General features: G+C 40.9%; 1 long non-coding RNA gene across 1 annotated transcript; it reads left to right on the top strand.

The window, feature by feature from the left end:
• The first annotated feature begins 14952 nt into the window (after positions 1-14952).
• On the top strand, positions 14953-20059 carry LOC138982197 (uncharacterized). Its single transcript, XR_011460806.1, has 4 exons — positions 14953-15615; positions 16158-16289; positions 16999-17081; positions 18893-20059. It is a non-coding gene; the product is annotated as an uncharacterized lncRNA (long non-coding RNA).
• Positions 20060-21065: the final 1006 nt, after the last annotated feature.

Raw genomic sequence — 21065 nt, 5'->3', positions numbered from 1 at the left:
AGAGGTACAGAAAAGCGTGCTATCCTTCTTAGCGCAACTACTACCCCGCTCTTCTTGTCAATTTCACTGCCTTTGCCATGAGCGGTGGAGTGACGATGCTACGAGTATACGGTCTTGCTGAAAAATGGCAGCTACTTGACTAAATATTGTATTTTCGCCTTACGCGACTTGTTTTATTTGAGAAACTCTGTGTGATAAGAGAGTGAGTGTACTACGTACAAAAGCAAAACAAATAAGTAGATGGAGAGGTGAACGAAAAAAGCTGCAGTGTTTTGGCTTAAGGACTATACGCACTAATGATATTCTGAACTGTTTGTTTCAGTAACAGTCTGATGGACAAGAACTATACAGTGGAGAGGAAGTGGATTTACCTTAGCGGCCAACTTTTTCAAGATTTATCACAAAATTTTTTCAATCAGAGGGCCTCCAACATGTCAAAATGTACCGGACAGCAGGCTGATTAGCCAGTGGTCACAACAGTGCTTCAAATCAGAAAAAAAAGTGTGGACCAGTGAGAGAAAACAAAACTTAGGCCTAAGAGCAACACTGCAGTTGACGATGTTTGGAAACAAATCTACTGAGGGTTTTATTGACCGCCGAACTTTAGGAACCTTAATTATGCCAAGGGATAATAATGTTCAGGCAAGTGATGAAAAGCCTCACAGTCCCGATACACATTTTCTGCAAATAAATATGACGCACTGTTCTTTCCAAAACCTGCACATCCAAACTTATAAGTACTACCATCATGTGTTAACTTTTTCAATCAGCAGTCAAACTATCATGCTGGCAGTGAATGTGGGCTCCCTCGTGCATATTTCCGACATCAACACTTTGACAAAATATGCACTTTATGATTATTGTTCACTATTATACGATCAACATGTGTGTGTGTTTTTTAGTTAGTTTTTTTTTTATCTCGGCTCACCATCCAGAAATAAAACTACTCCATAAACACTCACAGTCTTTTTCGGAAAATGTCTATTGAAAGACGAAAGAAGAGTGTATACTTGCATGTTTCTTGAATACAAGAATGAATGCTTGCATGTTGCTGTTAAATGTGTTCGTTCAACTTTAGCAGTATGATTCCAAACAGTATGTGTGTTTGTGTGTGTGTCGAAAGAAGTGTTGTAATAATTTTGAATGCAGATTATTAGTTAAGTGTGTCTCCCTCTATACTGTTGTTGCTAAATTGTATTGTTGTACATTGGTATGAATTAGTAACATATGGAGGTGTTTAATGAAAGATTTAATTTGAAATAAATATATATGAAGGATCATGATATAATTACTCATGTGTGACTTCTTCAATGGTTTTGAAGTATGCACATGCAGGTATGAGATGTGGAATGATCCTGAGTATATGGCTTCTGAAAATAAAAATATAAATAAGAATATGTCTTGTGATGAACACCAGAACCTGTAAACAATTAGTTACTTTGTTGAAAAAAATGTGTGCATAAAATATGCAGCAGGAGGGTATTATCTGCTTAATTTTCAATCAATTCGATTAGCATTTTGATCAACTTATAATTGCACAGATGGGTCAAGCTCGGTTGCCCTACTCAGTACTGTACACAGATGTCACTGCACTTGGTGCTCTTTGTGTGCTAGCTAACTGGGAATCTAAGCCTGCAAATTAGATTATTTGGATGCAGAGTCTACTTCTTGAAAAGATAAATCCCAACTTCACTCTCAACATAAACCACAAAGTACAATTGGGTTAAATATGTTTTGCTGTGGCATTATGTTCATTGATGAAAAATAGCAATAAAGATCACACTGTAAGCATGCAAGAACCCTGATTGTATATCCTTCTCTGCAAGCGTCTCGTGCTGTGTGCATTATCTGACCTGACTGCTTTGCTATCGTTCTACATCAACAACCAACCCGTAACTGATGTGGATGGGAAACAAAATTTCTCTCTTTCCTCTCTATCTCCCTCCCTCTCTCTTATGGTGCGCAATTTTGGACAGACATTGAGAAAAGCTCCATAAAAATAACAGTCTTGAGCAACAAAAACAATCTTACTATTTCATTCAAGATTACACGTAACCAACCTTCTTATGTTTTCTCAAATCTACAACAGATCTACACGTCAGATTTCGCGCAATATTTTTCCTTCAGCCAATGAAGGCACAGCTTGTTGTCTTGGTTTGATTATAAGGGGAAGTAAGTCATACGTAACTTCCGTTCGGTCTAGAACAACGTGGGTTTTTTGTGTGCCAAAATCCGTGCCGTTTTGCAAAATAACAGCCGTAGCAACGTCTAATTGGTATAAATCTGTAGCTGCCTGATAGTTTAATGTATACTTAATTTTATCATAGCCGTTGTTTTGCTTTGCTAAGCTGTGTATGGCAGGAATGCGAAGTTTGCCGACGAGGTCGAGAGAATCAGTATCATACCTTGTATAAACCATAAGAAAAGACCCCCCGTCCATCACAAGTGACAGCCATAGGCCACGCCCACCTCGTGACGAGTGCCTGTGGTTCCACACATCAAACAATCAGCCTGATTGGCTTTTACTTTGACAATCCACGTTTCACATGAGTTGTTCTTCAGTACTGGTGACAGAAAGGGGGAAAAGTGGTCAAAATTCAAATCTCTAGTTTTGTTTTTGAAATATTGCTTTTCATAAAGCAGAAATACTGTAGTATCTGTTGTACATAAGAAAAAATCACTGGTTCACATGGTTCCTACATAATCTAACTTTTAAAGCTGGTTCTTGTGTGTCTGTGTGTATGTTTGTATGATGACGATAGGACCCGAAACGGCTGCACGGACTGAGACAGGAATTGCAGAGAATGTTCTTTGCCACTCGAGTCGTGTCATAAGGTACTTTTGGAATAGCAAATTTGAAAGGATTCTTCAAAAAACGGCGGAAAACATTATATACCCTGTGAGCTATCGAGGATCCTCCCCGTCTGGGCTGTCGAAACATGGTCTTGTTAAAAGACGTTTTCAAATGCGGTTAACGGGGAGATACACTCGAAGCACATTTAGCGAAGTTATGTTGCCAAATCATCAAAGATCAACATTTCACTACACGGATCGATGCACACAGTCGAAATAGATGTGACTTTCACACGACCGAAGACTACTTACTAGCAGACTAGCAGACGACAAGATCTAAATATTTAGATCAGTGAGAGCAATCCGTTGAAGAACAGTTACTCCGCTTATTCGTCTTCAGTTAAGCTTATTTCCCCTGCCATACGTTTCCTTGCAGATCTGCAGTCGCGTAGTGAAATGAACTAGTGTCATCGGAAGATTCTTCTCAGTCAATGATCAAAGCACAGTAAGTTCTATGCTGACAAAAGTCACTTTCGGACAACACGACGATTGACTTAATTTATGAGCCCAAAGGTAACAATATTGACAAGAATGTACGCATTTGACATTAAATGAAACATTCATAGACAGTTTCCAACTCACCAGATCTGCCAAAGAGCCGTCATTTGTGAAAAAAACGATGATTTTAATCAGACAGGTATCGGAAACAAGTCTTGGTCACCTGCGTTATTCCTTCGGAGGCGACGTGACGGCGCCACATTTGTTTGTTTATAGCTGTTTATCGCGAAACAACACAGTTGAAATTTGTGTGTAAAATACCACAAATGTGTGGTGAATCAGTTCGTCATCTGCGTTTCGATGGTAATTCAGTCAGATTGGAGTTACTTTGAATCGAAGGCGAGGGTAACCTGCGTTATTTGTGGGACGGCGTGAACAAATTTGATTGCAATATTTTATACAGAAAGTAAATTTCAATGATTCTGGCTCAGACTTGTAGATCTGTTATGCAGTGTTTTGGTAGTGTATCTGCTTTTCTGCTATGAAGCTCATTTGGAGTGATACGCTGATCGAAGTGGGGTACCCTATGTGGGACATCAGCCGTATGCAGATTACGCCTCAGAACACTCTCGCATTTCACAAAGACAACAATAATTTGCAACATTTCAAGAACTGCATCAGTTTTATTAGATACTATTTCAACAAAAACAGCACAAACACGACTATTATCAACAACACAGAACGAGAGGTAAGTCTTCAAAGACGCACCAAGTGTGCGTTCCCATTTTTGGACGCCATTTTTGCTAGCATTTTCACAGTAAATCGTAATATTTCCATATCTATTGAATGATTTTGTTATTTTCTTTGATTGTGCCGATTCTCCTATCTCTCTGGCATGTACTGGGTGCTTTGTGACCAGTTTCTCCCCTAGACTGTATTGAAAAAATGCGTCCGTCTGAGCTGACCCCCACTTGTGACCAGTAGCAAAGAACAACTCACATGAAAGCTCAAACCCATTCACCACCTCGAGTTATTGCATGGGGAACATGAGATTTATTTACCAGGTGTTTGTGAATGAAAACTCGTGAAAATGATGACAACTGCAATTGGTCGACTGTGTTTCTGGCTTATGAAACTGGCCCCAGGTTCCTCTCATGGAGTGGTGTGGACACCGAGCCCGTTTTTGACAAACTTCTCGAAGTTGGTGAATGATTATTTCGAGTTTGTTACTTGAAGTGAAAGCTTAATGAAAGTTAATCATTACATTTAGTCAAGTTTTGACTAAATGTTTTGAGTTTTGACTAAATGTTTTAACATAGAGGGGGAATCGAGACGAGGGTCGTGGTGTGAGTCGTGGTGTGTGTGTCTGTGCGCGCGTGTGTGTGTAGAGCGATTCAGAGTAAACTACTGGACCGATCTTTATGAAATTGTTTATGAGAGTTCCTGGGTATGATATCCCCAGACGTTTTTTTCAGTTTTTCGATAAATGTCTTTGATGACGTCATATCCGGCATTTTGTCAAAGTTAAGGCGGCACTGTCACACCCTCATTTTTCAATCAAATTGATTGAAATTTTGGCCAAGCAATCTTCGACGAAGGCCGGACATTGGTATTGCATTTCAGCTTGGAGGCTTAAAAAATAATTAATGACTTTGGTCATTACAAATCTGAAAATTGTAATTAAAATAATATTTTTATAAAACGATCCAAAATTACATTTATCGTATTTTTCATCATTTCCTGATTCCAAAAACATATAAATATGTTATATTCGGATTAAAAACAAGCTCTGAAAATTAAAAATATAAAAATTAGGATTAAAATTAAATTTCCGAAATCGATTTAAAAACAATTTCATCTTATTCCTTGTCCGTTCCTGATTCCAAAAAACATATAGATATGATATGTTTGGATTAAAAACACGTTCAGACAGTTAAAAAGAATAGAGATATAGAAAAGCGTGCTATCCTCCTCAGCGCAACCGCTACCGCGCTTATTTCTGGTTTGTTAATTTCACTGCCTTTGCCACGAGCGGTGGACAGACGATGCTACGAGTGTACGGTCTTACGGAAAAAATGCAATGCGTTCAGTTTCATTCTGTGAGTTCGACTGAGCTTGACTAAATGTTGTATTTTCGCCTTACGCGACTTGTTTTTGTTTGTGTGTGAGGTTCGTGCGTTTGGGAAGGGGGTGCAGAAAGTGATGTAGAAAGCTTGAAACGGAGCGAGGCGGCAGTACCGAGCACTCTGCGTTATATTCCTTGTGGTAAATAGTAGTAGTAAGGAGACTGTATGGAATAAGGAGTAAATATATGGAATAAGGAGTAAATAATGATCGACCGGCGATTGGATACAAGCTCCTGTGGACTGGGCCAACCAAATCTACGAACCAGTCTCTTGGCAACCGAGACTTTAAGAGAGAGGAACTGACCTCATCATTATGCTTGCATGACGTAAATTGTACGTCACTTCATCGATGACGAAATTCTCCTTTCAGTCGTAAATCAAAATGTGAATGTTGACACCATGTCAGTGAATACACATCAATAGAAGCTAATAACAGCTAGCTCACAGATGTCTTAATCCACTTTCGAGTAGATCAGGTTTGAGGCATTTCGTTGCTGGTGAGTAAAATACGCGATCTTCAATACAACACTATGTGTGCTGACAGAGAGTGACGCACTTTCGTTATTTGTTGGTTGAACTCTTCACTGCATAGCTACGCAAATCCACACAATTGTCAAATAGACTTTGGTGTTGGACTGACCACATGCAACGACGGAGAAAGTTGGAGACCGTTTCTCACCTGTAAGTATATATGAACCACCGGGACTGGCCTTGTTAAGGCTGACTTTTTGCATGGCGAAACTTTTGCTCAATACAAAAACAAAAACCAAAAGCCGCTTTTCAATTCTTTATGAAAGTATCTAGTGTGACAACCTTTCATTCAAGTATCTACATGTAGAATGACAACTCTCCGTGTGAATGGATTAGTGTGACAATCCGTTATCAGTTTATGCCAGTGTCCAGTGTGACAACCCTTCATGCAAGTGAATAGATTGCAATCCCTTCATGCAAGTGTCTACAAAGCCCCTTCATGCAAATGTCTAATGTGACAACTCTTCGTGCAAGTGTCTAGTGTGGCAAATCTTCATGCAAGTGTCTAGTGTGACAACTCTTCATGCAAGATTCTAGTGTGACAACCTTTTATGCAAATGTATAGTGTTGACAACCCTTCATGCGAGTGTCCAGTGTGACAGGCCTTCATGCAAGTGTCCAGTGTGACAGGCCTTCATGCAAGTGTCTAGTGTTACAACTCTCCATACAAGTGTATAGTGTGACAACCCTTCATGCAAATGTCTAGTGTGACAACTCTTCATGCAAGTGTCCAGTGTGACAGGCCTTCATGCAAGTGTCTAGTGTGACAACTCTCCATACAAGTGTCTAGTTTGACAACCCTTCATGCAAATGTCTAGTGTGACAACTCTCCATACAAGTGTCTAGTGTGACAACCCTTCATGCAAATGTCTAGTGTGACAACTCTTCATGCGAATGGCTAATGTGATAACTTTTCATACAGATGTCTAGAATGACAACTCTCCATACAAGTGTCTAGTGTGACAACCCTTCATGCAAATGTCTAGTGTGACAACTCTTCATGCGAATGGCTAATGTGATAACTCTTCATACAGATGTCTAGAATGACAACTCTCCATACAGATGTCTAGAATGACAACTGTTCATGCAAGTGTCTAGTGTCACAACCCTGCATGCAAGTGTGTATGCTGTTAAATACTAAATGTTCCAGAGGCCAACCTTTGCTCTTGACTGGGACTGTGGTTCCCTCTGTGGACGCACTAGTGTCGAGGGGTTGAACGCTGCACAAACTTGGACAAACTTAAATGCGTTGCCTACCGAAGACCAACACGCCAAAGGCCGGACAAGCTGTGATATTTCGTCGCCTGAAGATGTTTACCTTAGCTCATATGTAAGTTCATTTTTTTGACGTGACGAGTTCGTCACTTTAAATAAACACCGGCGAGCGTACTAACAACACCAAACAAATACGAAACAGTAAAACCACAAGTGAGCCAAGACAAGAGTCACGATGAAAATAGATGGTGCTGTCTTCTACGTGTATTTGGTGCTCGTGGTTCCCCTTTCCATTGTCGGAATCATATCGAATGTCCTCATCATTTATGTTTGGTGTGGAAAACAGTACAAGTTCAATCGACTGATCATAATGACAATTGCCGTAGCGAATGTTTTGTTCATAGCTTTTATGCATGCGGATACGAATATGGAAAAAGGCGAAACAAAAAAGTGGGTTAACATTGTAGTGTTCTCTGTACGTCTTTACGCAGCGACGTTGTACGTTTTCTTAGGCGCTACGCAATGTTTGGTCACGCGCATTTTGCACAATGGCAGCACACTCCCCAAAATGATGTCGAAAAAGCGCATCATCGGCGGCTTGCTTTTCATTGCCTTTTGGTGTATATATATGAGAGCGTTGAAAATTGTGATTGATGGCAAAAGTAAGAAAAATTACCATTTATTCATTGTATCCAACAGCTTCCACGTCTTTACGCTCGTTCTGCCCCAGTTTCTTCAGCTAGTCTTCGTCTTGGGAATGGTCCATGGCATCAGGCGCTATCGCCTGTGGCTGGCGAGTGGCAAGCTGCAGTTGATGATCGCGAAGAGTTGCCTAGCGCATCTGGCCACGAACGGAACGTGCATGACATCAGCCGACCGCTCTGTCCTAAAGTCCGTGGTCCGGCTCTGCGCCGGCAAGTCTAGAAGTAATCGGATCATTTCAGAATCGGCCCACAATGTCGGTCAGCTGTTGTCCGTTGAAGTCTACCAACATCTGGCGGACTACGTCCAACGAGAACTGCTGGTCACCAAAGCCGTCACCATCTTCTGCATTCCCACCATCTTCATCTACTCTGTGGGCTTTACAGTGGGTATCTACTTCAGAAATCACAGTCGGGAGGCCAGGGACACCTTCTTTTTGGTCATGGACGTTCTGCAGTTAATCAACTGCGGTTGCACCTTCTTGGTGTTAGCAGCATTGCTTCCGTCTTTTCGACGCGCGCTACTGAGGAGGCTGCGCAAGAAGGACATGACTGACAGCTCGGAGGTCAGTGTGGGCAGCACCTTGCCCCCGAGGTTGTGTCTACCCCAGTCCAGCAGCTCAAGTTCGGACAAATTGGGGGAGGAGGGGATCAGCGTGGTGACACAGGAAGAAGAAATAGCAGTGCAAGCAGTAGCAGTGAACACTCACCCAAAGACACACATCAAGGAGTACGGACATCACAAGAAACATAAGAGCAGGAAAGCGAGCCGCACAAAACAAAGCTGAGAGAAACGGTCACCAAAGAAGCACAACAACATGAACGGACATTGCCAGAAACAGGACATCATGACGAGATCCTGCCACATGTAAACAAGGCAACGTGAACGGACACTGTCAGAAACACGGCAACATGAACATACATTTTGAAATACAGGACAACATGACGAGATCCTGCCACATGTAAACAAGGCAACGTGAACGGTCATTTTGAAATACAGGACAACATGACGAGATACTGCCACATGTGAACAAGGCAACGTGAACGGACATTTTGAAATACAGGACAACATTACGAGATACTGCCACATGTGAACAAGGCAACGTGAACGGACACTGTCAGAAACACGGCAAAATGTACAGACATTTCGAAAATACAGGACAACATGTAAACAAGGCATCATAAACAGACATTGCCAAAAAGGCAACATGCGCAGATCGTTTTTACGAGCATTTTTTCTTCTTCTTCCCTCTTCCGGTTTCCTCTTTTTGAGAGTATGCGCATCCGAAGATCGCTTATTCGAGAATTTTGTTCTTCTTCTTCCTCTTCCGGTTGATTTTAGAACTCGTAGATTCTGTTTGCAGAAATTGCAATTTTGTAGTCTTCCAGCCCTGAAGTTGCTTTTGAGTGTTCGAAGAAAGAGTGTACAGGTTTTCAAATATTCTGAAATTAATTTGCTGTGCTGAAGCAAACATTAAATTCAGCTACAGAAAAAACATTACATGTGTCTTGTCTAAATAGATGGGTGGACGACTTGGCTTTGTGTTTCACTTGGAAGATATATAATAAACTGTGTGATAAAGTATTAAAGAAGATTTGTAAACACTTACTGACTTAGACATAGAAATCTTTATTATCTGAAAAATGAAATTCATGTTTTAAATAAGCACACGCCTTAACATGTTCATATAACTTAAAATGAAACAACATTACAAATTAAGATTATTTAAGCCATATGGAGACTTACAGAAAAAGATAACTCATGACAATATAAAAAGACCGGATTTTTGTTTGTGTACTTGTTTGTTTTTGTGTTCTTTCAGTCCTTCCTGATTCTCTCTTCTATGCATTCAGTCAGAATGTGAAGAAAATCACTCCTTGTACTTCTATATATATATACGACTTGTGTCTGTGTGTCTGTGTGTCTGTCCGCGATGCGCGGCCAAGGTTCTCGATGGATCTGTTTCAAATTTGGTGGCCATATTCAGGTACACCCGGGACACAACCTGGTCGATGAAATATTTCAACACGTGTTCTCAGCGCGCAGCGCTGAACCGATTTTTTTTGTTTTTTTGTCTGGATCCACTACTAGTACCTCTTCCTTATCTTCTCCAGTGTTTTCAGCGTTTACCTCCCTTCCTTCGTGTGGCGTCAATCCATATTCCCGTTTCTATTTTTAGAAGGTCACTGTCGACAACGCTCAATCCATATTCCCGTTATACTATTTTTGGAAGGTCACTAGGTATTATTCTTCTCCAGTGTTTTGCGCGTTCATCTCCCTTCCTTCCGTTGGCCCGACTTCTTCCCGGCGAAGCCGTACCCGGCGAAGCGGGTATTCATCTAGTTCATAATAAATCAGAACAGCCATTTTAAAACAGAACCCCCACCCCACTCAAACATACACTCACATATTACAATAACTGTACATTTACACCTGAAGATCTCATTTCTTCACATTGCTGGTCCAAAAAAGGGGAGGGGTCCAAAACAGCACATTTATTATGCTCTCTGTTTCTCTGTCACACACACATTCACACACACACACTCACACACACACACACACACACACACACACACACACACACACACACACGCATTTACAATATACAGCCCATACTTGAATAACTGAGATTAACATAAGCACTCAAGCAATAACAGAGAGAAGAAATCTTCAAACCATTACATAACAGAGAGAAGAAATCTTCAAACCATTACATTTGTAACAACACAAACTCACTGTAAGACTAAGAGACTGGATCTTTCTTCCCGATAACTCTTGGTGGCAGCTTCTTGAGTAGCTGTCCGCATGCGGACTCTCTGTGTCCTTGATTCCCTTTGACGTCCCCGATTGCGCTGACAAACAATGTAACACTGCCGCACCTGCTGGCCCTGCCCTGTCTCTTCTGACCGATGGAGACGATGTTTAGCTCAGAGTTGAGACATGAGATAAGCGTACTTTGTTCGACCTGAGTATCGAAATGGACAGCTTTTACAGAAAAAAAAGAAACAACAAAACAAAACTGTTAAAAGACACAGTCTAAGAAATGGACAAACGGTTATACTTGACGGACATGAATCATAAGTGAATAAAATACGTGGCTTATACCTACCATGCAATACAGTACAGTATTAGTTTATTTATGCCAGAAGGGGCAAATGTATAATGAGTTACACGTTTGGCATTTTTAAGAACTATAAATGCATACATGAATCGTCTAAAACATGATCAGGTATAAGAAAACAAACACGTACAGATACTCCGATTCACTCAATCACTCGTACTACCACGTGAATGTCACACACACACACACGCACGCACGCGCGCACACACGTACGTACACACACACGCATGCACTCACACGCACACACACACACACACATCCACACACATACGCACGCACATTTTACACATACACGCACATTTTACACACATACGGCACACACATAGACCTAAGAAATACAAAAATAACAAGAGGCGAAGCCTTCAAGGCTCACGTAAGAAATCGACAAACAGTAACACAAACTCAATCACTCCGTCACACATACACACACACACACACACACACACACACACACACACACACACACACACACACACACACACACACACACACACACAGTAAGCATAGGTGAAACTGTGCAAGAAAGCGAGACACTAGATCTGCCAACTAGTCTCGGCCCGCTCACAATAACAATGACCGAGACTTTCAGTAATTCCTTCGCGTGACGTCTAACCCTCTTACGTCATAATGTGACGTCTTCAAATGTTAAAGTTTCTATCACACACGTCAAACACTTTTGACCGAGACGTAATCTTCTTATGCGAGCTTTATCCATAGACTCGGAAATGTTAAAGTTTCTATCACACACACACGCACGCACGCACGCACGCACGCACGCACGCACAGACAGACAAAAGTTAGCATCGCATAGGCTACACTTACGTGAGCCAAAAACCAGCTGCATTCTAAGATTCGACCGGAGAATCTAGATCTCTGATTCAACTGATTCAGTTAGATCTATAGTTGTTAGTCTTGCAGGAAAATCAATGGTGATTCTGACATCGATGTTGCGGGTAGTAGTCTACGTAAACTCATTAAAAATGAAAGCACACAAATCAAGGACTCTTGTTGGAAAATACAATTGTTTTTGATTCCGATCCTTATTTTGTAGCCGAAATGTTTTGTGTGTGCAGAAATACAAATTTAGATCGATTGCAAGCGTTTTAGATTTCATTGTCAGTGTACGTGTGTCACTGTGTGAGTGTGCCGGAACTGTGCCTCTCGAAACATTCAGTTAGCGTTAGACCTATGCTTTTGCTTTATTTTTATGATGACTCCTTAATTCCTGAACCGAATCATTAAGCAGAGCCTCTTTGTAAACCGCCATAAAACATAAAGTACCGTAATGTGCAATGCTGTAAGTAAAAGTTACTAAAACTGACTTTTGAGCGGTGCGTCCCGCTAGCGCTACGTGTCATTTGTGCTACGTATCGTTTGCGCTATTTTCTGTAGTGCTATCGACACAAATTGCCCAAAACAGTAGTGCTATCGGCACGTAGTGCTATTGCCACAATTCACACGTGCATTATCACTACGTCTCAATAGAACTACGTGTCGATATCACTATTTTTGAAAAACCAATGTACTGTAGCGCTACGTGTCGATAGCGCTACGTGTCGATAGCACTATACTACATGTTCAAACGGCAGACACTTCCCTTTGTGTTTGCGTGTGAGTGTGTATATATATATTGTCTGCATGGCTGTCTGTCGGATCTGTCTGTCTGTGTGTGTGTGTGTGTGTGTGTGTGTGTGTGTGTGTGTGTGTGTGTGTGTGTGTGTCTCTCTCTCGCTCTCTCTCTCTCGCTCTCTCTCTCTCTCTCTTTTTTCATCACGTATTTATTTCATGGTTGTTGTTGGTGTGTGGTTTGTTTTTTTGATTTTGTTCTTCCCCCATCCCCCGTGGTTTGTATATGAGTCTGTGGCCTTAGTATAATAAACCATTCTGAGCTCTCTCTCTCTCTCTCCCTCTCTCTCTCTCTCTCTCTCTCTCTCTCTCTCTCTCTCTCTCTCTAGTCCACAACCCTCGTAAAATAACATTTGATTTGATTTGATTTGATTTGATCTATCTCTCTCGCTCTGCACCTCTCAATCGCTTTTTCTCTGTACCTCTTTAAAATCGCTCTCTCCTTGTCTCTCCCGCTTTCCTCCCCCCTTCTCTCTCTCTCCATCTGTCTTTCTGTCTTCTCTCGCTCTTTCTTTCTCGCTCGCTCTTTCCCCCTCCCACCTCTCTACCTCTCTCTCTCTCTCGCATGATACCGTATATACATACACAGATGTTTTTCTGTGTGTGAGTTTGTGTGTACGATACCGTGGGTACGTATGCGTTTGTGCGTGTGCGTGTGTGTGTGTGTGTGTAATGAGAGAGAGAGAGAGAGAGAGAGAGAGAGAGAGAGAGAGAGAGAGAGAGAGAGAGAGAGAGAGAGAGAGAGAGAGAGCGGTAATTGAATTTGCCTTTTACCGAATGAAAACTATTGTCAAAAACAGTGCATTAAGAACTAAAACCAACCAACCATAAAATAAAAAGCACCCTCCATCCCCCTCTCTCTCTCTCTCTCTGTTAACTGTCTCTCTCTTCCGCTTTCTCGCGCTTTCTCTGTCTGTCTGTCAGTCAATCTCTCCCCCCCCCCTCTCTCTCTCCCCTCTCATTTCACAAAAGAATTTGGTTATACCTTGTGTCAACATTCTAGTAAAAATATATGCATTAACACTGTCTTACAATTTGTCAAAAGCAAAGCCCTGTTTTTCTAAAAAGATCAAAATCCGAAAGAAACAACTGAAAATCATGCAGAGACTTTCTTCCGAAAATTACAAATCTCTGGCAAAGTGAAAGGAACAAAAAATATTCCTTCAGAGAGAGAGAGAGAGAGAGAGAGAGAGAGAGAGAGAGAGAGTCTGGAGTCTGGAGTCTGGATGGTTTATTGATTGGGCCTTGGGCCCATTTCAATTCGGGGTGTACACATTTTCATCATTCATGCATCATGGAAAATAATCATTGTAATATTAATCATAATAAAATAAATCATCATCATCGTAATGACAGTCGACATGACGACTGTGGAAACAGGCATTTACAACAGCAAAACGTTTGGAAAAGGACAGTAAGCATCAGCACAAAATCCAGTCTCTGTCGCACTTCACTCATGTCTCTCTGTCCTCTTTCCGTCCATCCATCCATCCATCCATCCAGCCAGCCAGCCAGCCAGCCATCCATCCATCCTTCTATCCATCTCGTGTCCCTCTGACCTCCATCCATCTAATCAACCGTCTGACTGTCCAACCATTCATCCGTCATCCATCTATTCATCACTCCATCTATCCCTTCACATGCCCTTTCACACGCAAATCTGCAAGCAGTTATATGCATAATCGTTGCATCTCTGATACATAGCCGCATTAACGTTTTCAAAAAAGACAAAACTTTATTACTGTTTTTTAAGCAATCGACAGAAAGCAGCAAACATAGCATACACATAAAACAAGATCGTGCAATATCTCATATTCACTGTCCCCACTCACTGCGTATTTTAAACGCGTTCATGATGAAGGTTGCAAGTCTAAGTAATATTGATCTGTTTGGTGTCGCTAGAAGTAGCGCCAGTTTAAAGCTTGATGGGCGGTTGTAATATTTTGCAGGTATGTAGTACTCGCGAATACCAGCATATTTTGGACATTTCAAAACAAAGTGAATTTCATCTTCGGTCTCGTTTGCGCAGAATGGACACAAGTAATCTTCAGCAGTTGACGACCGAGTGTGTCGTAATCGATGCACTTTGAGTGGCGAGACACCAAGTCTTAACCTAATCAGGCAGTTTCTTGCTTTGACGTGCTTCAGGTCATTTAAGTATGAAGACATAGATAAGGCTGACTTGAAAGTGCTATAGAAAAGGAATCGTTCTTTACTTTGTACTGTTTCTATCCACTCTTGCTTGTATAATGTGACTAGTCTGTTCTTGAATTCCGTTATGAACGCATTTTCATTTCCAACGCCTTGTTGAATCCAAACTTGGTCAAAGCCGTATTTGTACAGCACATACACTCTAAATTTTATAACACTTTGAGAACACTGAAAGTGTTTAGGGTGAACACTTAAAGTGTTAGGGTGAACACATTTTTACACTTTTGGAACACAGAAAGTGTTCTCAATGTGTTATCCTGAAGCATCTTCTGCTACCTGAACACTTTTGGAACACATGGTAAACACTTTTTTGCACAGTGGAACACCAGGTGAACACACGTGTTCAACAAGTGTTCCACAAGTGTTCCACTTCGTCTTTTAGTCATGCTCCGAATAAAATAATACATTAAAAATATTTGGGCCATGAGCAGATTCGAACCCGAGACCTTCGCCTTGCCATGTCAGCGCTCTACCGATTGAGCTACGGAGACTCGTCGGGACCTAGCGTCGCTTAGAGTATATAATTTTTATACCCCCTAGACCGCTGTGGGACATTTTTTTGTTTTTGTTTTTAATCGTGTTGTGCTTATATTTTTTCATCAAACATTTATTTCATCTGAGACATCTAATAAGCGGTAAGTATTAGCATTTTTATTTTTACAATTTAATAATGTTACTAATTGTCCCATCATGCTTCAGCTGGACCAAAAAAGAACGTTGACACTTTTAGATCTGTGGACCTGTCTGCGTTGTCGCTGCGTTGATTTGGCTCAGGATTTCCGATTGTTATCTGTAAGTTGCTTGCTGAGATTTTGTATTAATTCATCTAAGCTTAGTCACTCGTATTTTTGTTGTAACATGTTCCTGTTACTTGTATCTGTGGACGTTTGAAGACAATTTCTCTAATTTTGCTGTCGCAACGGTTTCAGCTGATCAGTGGACCTTTTACATTAGTTCTGCGTTGGTAAATAAACTCTATTTCAATTTGATGTTGATTTTTTTTTATTCTGGTTGATGTGCTTGGTTTTGTGTTATTGTTATACTTGTATGTCCAGGGGTTCCTTATAATTATAATGGTGGTCCAGTGAACGATACCTTCCGCCTGTGGTCAGAGCAATACATTTGCAGATTTTCGGATTCTTCTTCTTCCTTTGGTTAGATCATAGATGCACGATCTGCACGCTAGATATAAAAGTGAAGCGGTAGGCTAAAAACAGCATACATTAATGAACAACATTCATCATAATAGTGGCCAGGTTGATTGTGTGCACAATTTAGAATAATTCTATGCATGCTTGGTTGTATTTGATTTCACAGATCTATCACACTTTCAGGGAACTGGGAAGCCGTTTGAGCTAATGTGCCCATGTGGCGAATCGATGTGGGCGTAACCTGCGCACATTTCTTCTGAATTGCACTGAGGATGAACAGGAGGCACTGACGGCAACCCAGACGTGTTTACCAAGGTACGCATGTCCTGCATTTGCATATAGTGTGTAGTTTTGCAGAGAAATATTGACTTTCAAATTGATCTGATAAGTTTTGTTTGTTTGTTTGCTTAACGCCCAGCCGACTACGAAGGGCCATATCAGGGCGGTGCTGCTTTGACATTTAACGTGCGCCACACACAAGACAGAATCACAGGCTTCATGTCTCACCTAGTCACATTATTCTGACACCGGACCAACCAGTCCTAGCACTAACCCCATAATGCCAGACACCAGGCGGAGCAGCCACGAGATTGCCAATTTTAAAGTTTTAGGTATGACCCGGCCGGGGTTCGAAGCCACGACCTCCCGATCACCGGGCGGACGCCTTACCACTAGGCCAATTGTGCCGGCGGTTGCGGAATCATTGATTATACTATTTGCTGAAATACTCTGTTTCAAAATTAATATCTCCGTGCAAAACACACCAGACAGTCGCCAAACTCATATGTGGACACACACACACACACACACACACACACACACACACACACACACACACACACACACACACACACACACACACAGCCAGCCCCCTCTCCTTCCACATTTGACAGAAATCTAAATGTTGATACACAGTTTCACAATAAACAAAAGTATGAGAATCAGAACACTTGTCAGTGTTGCTACGATGTGGAACTTCAGTAAAATAGTGTTTGATTTCTTAACATGCATCTTGTGTGTGCAGGAACCATACTGCTTGGCTGAGGCACTTTCTGGAGATGGAGCTAACAGTAATGCGACGAAACCTTGTGGATGCACTTCATTCATGTAAGTTTAAGCTTTCTGTGGGATACAGCGCAGTTACATTTTGAGAATGCTGCCTTATTTTACAGTCTTCTCCTTAAAAGGTGGAAAAAATATACATATTTTTAAGTTCAGTGAGTGCTGAGGCCTGCAATGATAAAATGTTTTCCTGAACTAAGTCTACTCAGAATTTCCATTCGTTATGGTAGAGTAGTGCCGTAAACACTGAGGCCAGCTTTAGTCAAAGCATGGCCAACAGACAACACGCTGCTGATCCGCTTGGATCTGCCATTGCCGCTAACAGTGTATGCAGGGTGCATTCAATATGACACCCTTTTCTTTTGAAAATATTCTCATCGGAGTTTATGACAAGGTGTTTTCCTTCGGTTCACGTAGGTTTAGCTTGAGATCACGTGAGTTAAAAGCGATCCGTTTGTAAGTTTTGGTTAGTTTGATCTAAATAATGAAATATTTTAGAAAATTATGATAGAAATTAGAATGCATTTTATATTAAAGAATGCATTCCATATCATAGAACACGTTCTATATTTATAGAATGCATTCTATAAAATAGAAAACATTGTATAATATAGAATGCATTCAATCATACTTGTCATTTGCCCAGAAATGTATTCTATTATAGAATGCATTCTATAACGTCCAACAATGCATTCTTATGATAGAATGCATTCTTATGATAGAATGCATTCCATAAAGCGCCACAAAACTTCTACAGGCCAGCTCGGTATGGTCCCTGCTTCGAAAGCAAACACTCTCACACACAGCTCTCTCTTTCTCTCTCTCTCTTTCTCTCTGTCTCTGTCTCTCTCTCTCTCTGTCTCTCTGTCTCTGTCTCTCTCCCCCTCTCTCCCTCTCTCTCTCTTTCTCTCTCTCTCTCTCTCTCTCTGTGCGTGTGTGTGGCTGTGTGTGTGTGTGTAGTTCTGCTTTTCTTTGCGGGGCTGGCCTGTTGTAGTTTCGGGACATTATGCATATAAATTATAATACATTTCAGGACGTTAAAGAACGCATTCTATCATAAAAAGCATTTTGGTATTTTGTGTAAATAGAATGCATTTTATCATAGAAGGCAGTTCGGGACGTTATAGAATGCATTCTATAATATAGAATACATTACATAATAAATGATTTCCTTATAATTCATTATTTAGATCAAACCAACAAAACTTAGGTAGTTTCTTTACAAACGGATTACTAGAGGGTGCATTCAATATGACACCCTTTTCTTTGAACTAAAACTCATCGGAGTTCACGATTAATTGCGACAGTGATCTTTGGCTTCCAGTGATTGTTGACAAGGTGTTTTCCCTGGGTTCACATAGGTTAAGAACGAGTTAAGGAAAACGGGCGTGCTCAAGGCCTCGCCACATTAGCAGTACGGTTTACTGCTTACCTTATATAAACAATTTGTAGAGTGCCATTTTCCAGAGTGGCCACGCGCTAATGAAATCCTTGCGAAAGACCTATTTTAATTCTACTTTTTGTTCTTAGGGACAGACTCCTGCTTCAAGAGGGATTACTTTTTACATTCAGTCGTGTGTGCATGTGCGTGCATGCGAGTGTCATTGTGTGTTGGGAAGGTGAGAGCGAATTGGACGTGACGTATTTGTTCTCTGTTATGTGACCTATGCCCGTTCTGGAATAAAAAAAAGTTTACCTGTAACTGCGATTGTTGGAGATCTACTGACAGCAAGAAGAAGTCCACTAGTAGTTAAGATTTACACTTCAGTGTTATCAATTAAGTACAAACGTTTAACACAAACCTGTTAAGAGTTGGAAATGCATCATGTTCTAAAACTCACTTTTATTTCGAACAGGATGTTCCGGACAGCGAGTTGAAAACTAAACCAAAGACCAAGGGCCTGGAATCCTCCCAACTCTGAAGGGTGTTTTTGTTATCGGACTTTCGTGTGTGAACTTTCAAGATGGGGTTTACCAGAGCTCCGTTCATATTATTTAATAGCAACATATACCGAGCAACAAAAGAAACGCGAAAAAATTATGCAATGTTTGATTGACAAAATCTCGAACAATTATGGAGTTAGAATTATCAAACCACAACATTTTGATGAAGGCATGTTTGACACAGCTGTTGCGTGAGTATTTTGATGCTGCGATTGTTTCAACACACGGGACAAAACGAAGTTTTGGAGGTCTTGAGCCTTCATCGCGTTCTCTGGCCACTGATCGGACACTGGTTGCTTCCAGTGATGTTCCTGGTATTGTCAGCGGCTGAATTGAATCGATGTCGAAGACGTTGTGGAAGGAAATTGCGATCTTGTCTTATTGGGGTAATGCGAAAAAATCTACTGCGTTGCATAACTGCAGTGCTTCCAATGTCACCAGAACATTGCAGAAGGTGATAAACTGTTGACACATGCACGTTTAAAGCACATGCCAGCGCTTCTGGATCACCCCCAGCTTTAAATCGACCTGGCATTTTGGTGGTGTCAATCTTGGCATCCTGGCTGTTTCAAAAGTGAGACTGGCAGCAAGCGTGCCATGGTCTCTTTTGGTTGCAAATGCATTAGTGAACACATCTCACACATCAGATTTCTCCTGCTCTACTTGCACGTGCTGCGAGCGCGCATTATGTGTTTTACGATAAACCTGCTTGTCCCGTGTGTTAAAACAGTCACAGCATCAAAATAATCACACAAAAGCAAGGTCAAACATGCCTTCATTAAACTTTTGTAGTTTAATAATTCTAACTCTATAATTGATGAAGATTTTGTCAATCAAACAATGACGAATTTTGTTGCTCGGTATATTATGTGTTCAACAATTCCTACCCCAGATTCGTTTGTTCTGCGACTGCTGCAGACATTTCTTTTTGTCAATTAAAAATGCTTCTTTGCTCACAAAATTTGATTTTAATGTCTTTCTGAATTGTATGACAGTGCAGGATGAAAGTGTTCCAAAAGTGTTCTAAAAGTGTTCCAAAAGTGTTCTAAAAGTGTTCTAAAAGTGTTCCAAAAGTGTTCTAAAAGTGTTCCAAAAGTGTTCCAAAAGTGTTCTAAAAATGTTCTAAAAGTGTTCCAAAAGTGTTCTAAAAGTGTTCTAAAAGTGTTCTAAAAGTGTTCCAAAAGTGTTCCAAAAGTGTTGACCTGAACACTTTTATGTGTTCAGAAGTGGTTACAGCAGGGTGAACACTTAAAAGTGTTCAGATGTGAACACTTTTGGAACACTTTTGGAACACTTTTTTGTGTATAGAACACTTTTTGTGTTCCAAAAGTGTTCCAAAAGTGTTCTACTAAAAGGGTGTTCAGAAGTGGTTACAGAAAGGGTGTTCAGGAGTGGAACACTTTTGTTTAGAGTGTAGCAGAACTGATGACGCCCATGTTCTTTTATTTTGCCAAGTTCGTGTAAATAAAGCAGCATTTTATAAGCTTTTTGTGGCAATCGATGACTAGGCATTTTCAGGATGCGCAACCAAAATCGTATGGACTTAACAAACGTGTTGACAAATAACGGGTGTCTGCCAGTTTCTCCATACACAAGTGTGTTTGGTGTTTTCATGCTTGTGTTCAGAAACCTCTTAAGGGCAAACAGATGCACCTTTTCGATAAGTGAATGGTCTGCATCAAGGCCCCAGACTTCTGCCGCATAATTGAGCATGGGCTGGATCTGGGAGTCGAATAGTTTATAGAATATGTTTGGTGATCTTTCTCCTAGAGTCCACAGTACCTTAAAAATACCAATCACACCCTTTCTTGCACGCAGCGCTAAATCGTTCAGCGTGTGAGAAAATGTCAACCTTGTAGAAAAGTAAATTCCTAAGTATTTATACATGTTCACAGTTTCCATTTCGATATTGCCATACATCCATTTTTCAATCGCTGCAATGTGACCACCATTTCTGAAGATAACTATGTTAGATTTTTCTAAATTAACAGTCAAGCCAAGATTACAAGCAGTTTGGTATAGCACGTTTATCTGGTTCTGTAACCCACACACAGTGTCGGAAATCAAAATAACGTCATCTGCGAA

The sequence above is a fragment of the Littorina saxatilis genome, linkage group LG12, assembly GCF_037325665.1.
Source record: "Littorina saxatilis isolate snail1 linkage group LG12, US_GU_Lsax_2.0, whole genome shotgun sequence".
NCBI classification, from domain to species: Eukaryota; Metazoa; Mollusca; class Gastropoda; order Littorinimorpha; family Littorinidae; genus Littorina; species Littorina saxatilis.
This window is presented reverse-complemented; position numbering and strand designations above follow the sequence as displayed.